Source organism: Quercus robur, chromosome 5, assembly GCF_932294415.1.
Source record: "Quercus robur chromosome 5, dhQueRobu3.1, whole genome shotgun sequence".
Classification (NCBI taxonomy): Eukaryota; Viridiplantae; Streptophyta; class Magnoliopsida; order Fagales; family Fagaceae; genus Quercus; species Quercus robur.
Window position 1 is genome coordinate 72,645,413 of NC_065538.1, and position 6,000 is coordinate 72,651,412.

At 33.8% G+C, this 6,000-nt stretch overlaps 1 long non-coding RNA gene across 1 annotated transcript; it reads right to left on the bottom strand.

The window, feature by feature from the left end:
* Nucleotides 1–1,412: 1,412 nt before the first annotated feature.
* On the bottom strand, nt 1,413–3,718 carry LOC126727000 (uncharacterized). Its single transcript, XR_007656112.1, has 2 exons — nt 3,470–3,718; nt 1,413–2,898 (listed from the first exon to the last, which is right to left on the bottom strand). It is a non-coding gene; the product is annotated as an uncharacterized LOC126727000 (long non-coding RNA).
* Between the last annotated feature and the right edge of the window lie 2,282 nt (nt 3,719–6,000).

Here is a 6,000-nt window from a genome sequence, read left to right on the forward strand (position 1 = left end):
GTGCGATGGTCAAGTACAATAATTGATTAGAGCGTAAACACATCATTCTTTAAATATAACAGTAGCATAATCAATGAATGATCAAAATACAAAGAAATGACCATGCTTATCTAAGTTTAATCCCATTTCACTTTTTGTTATCCATCATGTAAGGAGCTTGGTCACCATTTAGGTCGTTGGACATGCATTTCTCCAACTTGGGATCCCCAACCCATCTCTTCTATCTTTTCATGAGTTTTTTGTAAGGAATTTGATGAATTAGTTCCATTTTTTTGTCTTTGCTTTTTTATTTTTGGGGTCTGCGCCTTCTTACTTATCAGTAAAAAAAAAGTTTAATCCCAATTTAAAGCCATGCCTTGATTGCATTTTCTAGAAGACTAGAACAACATTAATTGCACTGTAACTTCTTTACACATTTTATTTCCCACTCCAATGTAACATTGTTTGTTTTCTTTTGCTAAGTTCACTCCTATGTAACCATTTTTTTCCCAGGGAATACTCCTATATAACTCAAGATACTAGAATTGGGAACCTAAAAAAAAAAAAATTTTGTTCCTAGAGGCACAACCCTCGTGTCCCAAATAATATAAATTACACAAATTAAATCAAATCACCAAATATAGTGCTTACAAGGTACAACTGACATAGAAAATTTTAAGGTCCAGAATAATGTCCAGTTTGCTGGGCCATTGGCTACAACTTCAATTAGTACCAATGCCAATTATGCCTACAAGTCTAGCAATTAAATCTTTTATATTCGTTTCTTTTAATGTTATCCTTTCTCATCATGATCAATTAATAATTATGCCTACAAGTCCAACAGTTAAATCTTTTATTCCTTTTTTTTATCCAAAAAAATAATATTTAATTCCTTTTTTGAATGTATTATGCTATGCCACTCTTGCTTTTAATGGAGCTCTGGGTTTTTCAGTGGGGTTTTTGGTGAGCTTACTAGGTTATTTTGAGGTTGTTTAGGGCTGTTTTTCTGAGTTTTCCAGTGGCTTTTTGTGGGTTTTTCAGTGGGTTTGCAGAGACATTTTTTTGGGATTTTGGATTGTGTTGGTTTTTTGGTGATGTTTGGCTAGTTTTTGGAGGCTATTTACTGGGTTTTTGACCGACTTTCTTGTAAGTTATTTGGTATTTGTTGGAGGCCAAGAATTTGGTTATGTCTGGAAGAGAGAATCGATTTGTTGCATTCACCCTATGCATTGGATTTGGACAAGTGTTCCTAGGCCACCATGAGATAAAAATCTCCATATATAGTTTGTAACTTTTTTGCATGAAAATATGTCACATCCCAAACCCAAAAGGATCCAAAGTATGAGAAATACATCCCAAAGGTACTTGTAGAATTTTTTTTTTTTTTTTTTTTTTTCCTTTTTGACAATTCAATCAAAACAATTCATACCAAGTACCAACATCAAGAATTCTCATGATAATTTTATTAAAGATACTCCCAAAGTAAGTCAGAGTTCTATGCAATAATTACAAGGACCATTAGCCACAAAAGAATGGAGGTCTGAATAAATATAATTACACATCATTAACTTATCCCATCAGTGGAGATAAAAGTCATCACCACTATTAGATACAAAAAAACGAGTCAAATCTACTTTAAGATGTACATCATCTAAATATCACAATCACAAAATTCCAACCTCTATCAGTAGTTAGTCTAACTATTGGTAGCCACAAAAACCTGTCTCAAAATGATTGTTGCATACTCTAAAAAAGTTTGTAAACGAATGGGATGAGACAGAACCTAGTAAGTAACATAATTAATAGGGTGGGGGAAATGCAAATTTCATGAGGAGGAATAGTTTAGAAAGCATGTTAGTTTAGGAATTTCTAACATGAATATTGCAATATCATTTTAAATAATAATATGACAAAGAATGATTAACTAATGAAACACAACTTCTAAAAATAAATACCATGAAACTATATACTATAATCTGTGAGCACTAACAATATAATTCCAAAGTCATAAAATCTAACATAAGGCAAATTATCACAAATATACCACACTACCACATTACGGTTAGGAGATCCACCCATTCACAATTGGTATGATATTGTCCTCATTGGTATGTAGTTTCTTGGGCCCCATGGGCAATAACTTCATCCATACCCTCAAGGGTCCCCCCCCCCCCCCCCCCCCCCCGGGGCAATGGGCCGCAGGGAAAACACGTCAAATATGATCTCTTTTGCATGTGATCTTTTGGCCCCATGAGCAGTAAGCTCACCCACACATAATCAAAAAACTTCTTCCCCCCATGGGTAGTAAAGAAGAATACGTCATTTAAAGTGAAAGGACACTAACCTAGATCTGATTCCATTGTCATAAAGACTGTGGAAATCAAATCGGGTGATCACCGGGAAATCACACATGACATAGGATTAAAACAACATAAAGCTCATAGGTTACATTTACTTTCAAATACATAATTTATATCCAGGTAGTTTTAGAAAAACCTTAAACAACCAAAACCTCCACATAGTTTGTAAGGTTTCCAAATTCATTCCTTGTTAACAAGATTTTCTACCAATTTCCCAAATAATACAAGACAAGATAAGCACCTTTAAATTTTCCAATATACCATAAAATCCATGAATTCATTATCAAATATTAAATCAAAGATGCTCATATTTTTCATATCAACAATTCATAAATTTCCCCATATGCAATATTAAACATGATGTGCTTTTTATATATAATCATCTACACAACACTTTTTAAGAAAACATAATCCCACAAATAATTTTTCAAAATGTGTTTGACTCAAAAACAATGTTTATGCAACATGGTTATTTTCCAAAAATCCAAGTAAAAAGCTACTTACCTTACAACCTGCAAAAAGCCTAATTCTCCAAGCTCCAAAGGAGATAAGTTAGAGCCTAAATAATACCAAGCAAACCTATCATGATAAGTATAAAACTTGAAATTGCATTTAGCTACGAATTAGGAATTGCCAAATAAGCAATTAATTAGGCAAGTCTAGTATTTAATCTCACAGATAATGTATTTCACTTCCAAAGTTTCTCAACAATATAATTTACAAGGCATATACTTCAATTTATAAACTTAAGTCATTCAAGGTATTCTCTCTAACATCAAAACCTCAAAACTTTATAAGTAGTTCCTACAAGAATTACACAACATCATCAAGAGACCCATGACACGAAAATCACAATATACTCCAAGACAAACAATTTGAAACTAGCTCCTAATAAACCACAAAAATTATATTTACCATATATTTTACATTATAAAGCCAAACCCCCCAAATCTTCACCATAACAAGCCTTAGATAGCCACCATTTGTAAAAACCATAAACTCACTCATCAAATAAATCCACCAAGACAAAACCCATATACATAATCACAAGAATATCACTTCCAAATTTTAGATTAAAAGAATCTCAAGCAAAAGTATAAAAACCCACCAAAAAGATTATGAATTTTTACCTCAAATAAAAGAGAGGAAGATGCAAAGGTTCCTAAGGAGTTTTTTTGGTGATCTTGTTGGAAAAATGATGGTGGAGATGGTGGTGAGGAGTGGGTACCAGTGGGAGAATGAGGGAGTGTGGGAGAGGAGTGGGTTGTGTTTGTGAGAAACTGAAAAAGAAAAAGTGGGGAGGACCACTAAGTTGACTGGCCAAGAGACTGATGGTGTGAGATGATTTTTGTGTGGTGGGGAAGCATATGGGGTGGGTAGGTCACATGGGGTCTCAAAAATCTGACCCTACCCCCTTATTTTTATTTAAATAAAGGGTGGTTGGGATTTTATAAAATATCTTTAGGACATTCTAGAACTTTGGGCACTTAACTTCATCATAAGTTGCCACATGGCATAATCTTGCCAAATTACATTAATATATCTCTTGGACATTCTAGAACCTTGAACACTTGATCTCATTATAAGTTGCCACATGGCATGATCTTGATATTTTAGAACCTTGGACACTTGGCCTCATCATAGGTTGTCACATAGCATGATCTTGACAAATTGCATGAAAATATCTCTTGAACATTCTAGAACCTTGGACACTTGGTCTTATCATAGGCTGCCACATGGCATGATCTTGACAAATTACATGAAAATATCTCTTTAACATTCTAAAATCTCGGACACTTGGCCTTATCATAGGCTAACACATGGCATGATCTTGACAAATTGTATGAAAATATCTCTTGGACATTCTAGAACCTTGGACACTTGGGCTTATCATAGGCCACCACACAAATCTTGAAAAATTGCATGAACAAGACCACAACAATTTAAATGTGTATTCATATAACAATTAATTGAAAATTAGCATAACATGAAAAAAGAGTATGATCTTGATTGAATTTGGACGTGCTAAATTAAATGAAAAATGAATTTCCAAGGAACACACACTTCTCCAGTAAAAATTGTGGGACTAATTCAATTAAGAATGTGTTTGGCATGAGCTTATAAGCTCAAGTTTTAGCTTTTTTTAATTTTTATGTATAACTTTTTTCCCACCTTTTATCACATTTTCAATTTTTTTAAGATATAAGCATACTTTAGCACACTTTCAATAAAAAGTTTTCAATTTCAACTAAATAAGCTAATCCCAAATGGATCCTAAATATGATAATTTAATTAGGAATAATTGGACCCAAAGAATACGATGACATGCGTTCCTTGGAAAAATCAAGTAATTAAGAAAATTAAAATTTGACTTTCTAGCATGTACAGGGGCAATTTAAGGGAAAGTAACACAAGTTTGAATGCAATAATGCACATTTTCCATGAAAGATTCAATGAGACAATTTTCATATTTTCATCGCCTAATTCAAGCATGACTTTTGTTCGGGGACAATCAATTTGTAGGGGATTTTATGGTCTTTAATTTAAACTTGGTTAATCCCATAAAATTGATTGCAATCAATAAAAAACACGGTTTAACTATTAAATTCACCAAATTCTTAATTTTAAGCTCACTTTTTCACAAATTTTTGGGTCCGACAAAATACAATTTCGACACCCCAATAAAATAGATTTTTTTTAAGAGGAAGAAAATTAGATAGCTAGATGGAGTGATGGACCAGGCCATCATGTTACTCTGGGCTAAAGATCCACTTAGGAAGTAAAGAGATAATATGGTCACATCAGCATTAAAAAAGCTGCCCAATGTCCAAAATTGTGGGCTATGTAGGGTTTTTTTTAATGGGCAAAGTACCTTAGGTTCCCTTTTAATATTAAGACATGTGCCTAGTTAACTAAGCACGCTAAACAACGTTAAAATTTTGCATGGATTGAGCAGTATTCTTCTCTGTTTCACGAAGTGAAACTCTTGCAACACGCCTCTTCTATCTCTACTAGAAATCAAGCACCCATACCCTTTTGAAGGGAAATCAAACAATTTTGATAGACTTGCTTTGATAGGGGTGGTGTTGGGCTGGGAATTCGAATCAAAGGTGGAACTCAAGGCTTTGTTAATTGTAAGGTGGGAGACAACATATCGGTAGTTTCCCATACTCGAATCTAGCCCCTTTGATCCATAACAATGGATCTTCTCCATTATACACAGGTTTTGGGTGGTTATGCAAATACACAGGTTCTGGGTTTGAAGATTAATTAGAGTTTAAGTTCAATTTTTTTAGGTTAGATGAGAGAATTAGTCAAGAATTACCGATTTAGCATCGTAATTGATAAATTCACGGTTGTAAATGGAGGTTATGCAAACTCACTTCAGTAATTTATCCAATTTAGGGTATTTGTTGATTTTTTTTTTTTTCCTACAACTTCAACCAGTTGGAGAGAGGGTGTCAAGATTCGCTGTCCATGGTTTTTGTTGACATGTTCCAAACTATGGTCACAATGTTTGGTCAATGTGATATCACTTGGAAGAATGAGCCATCAGATCTCTTTCTAAAGGTATATTTTCAAGACTAATGTCCACCTAATCTCTTTCCAAAGATATATTCTCATAAGCCAAGCAATTGGGTGCATGAAAATTCTGCTACTG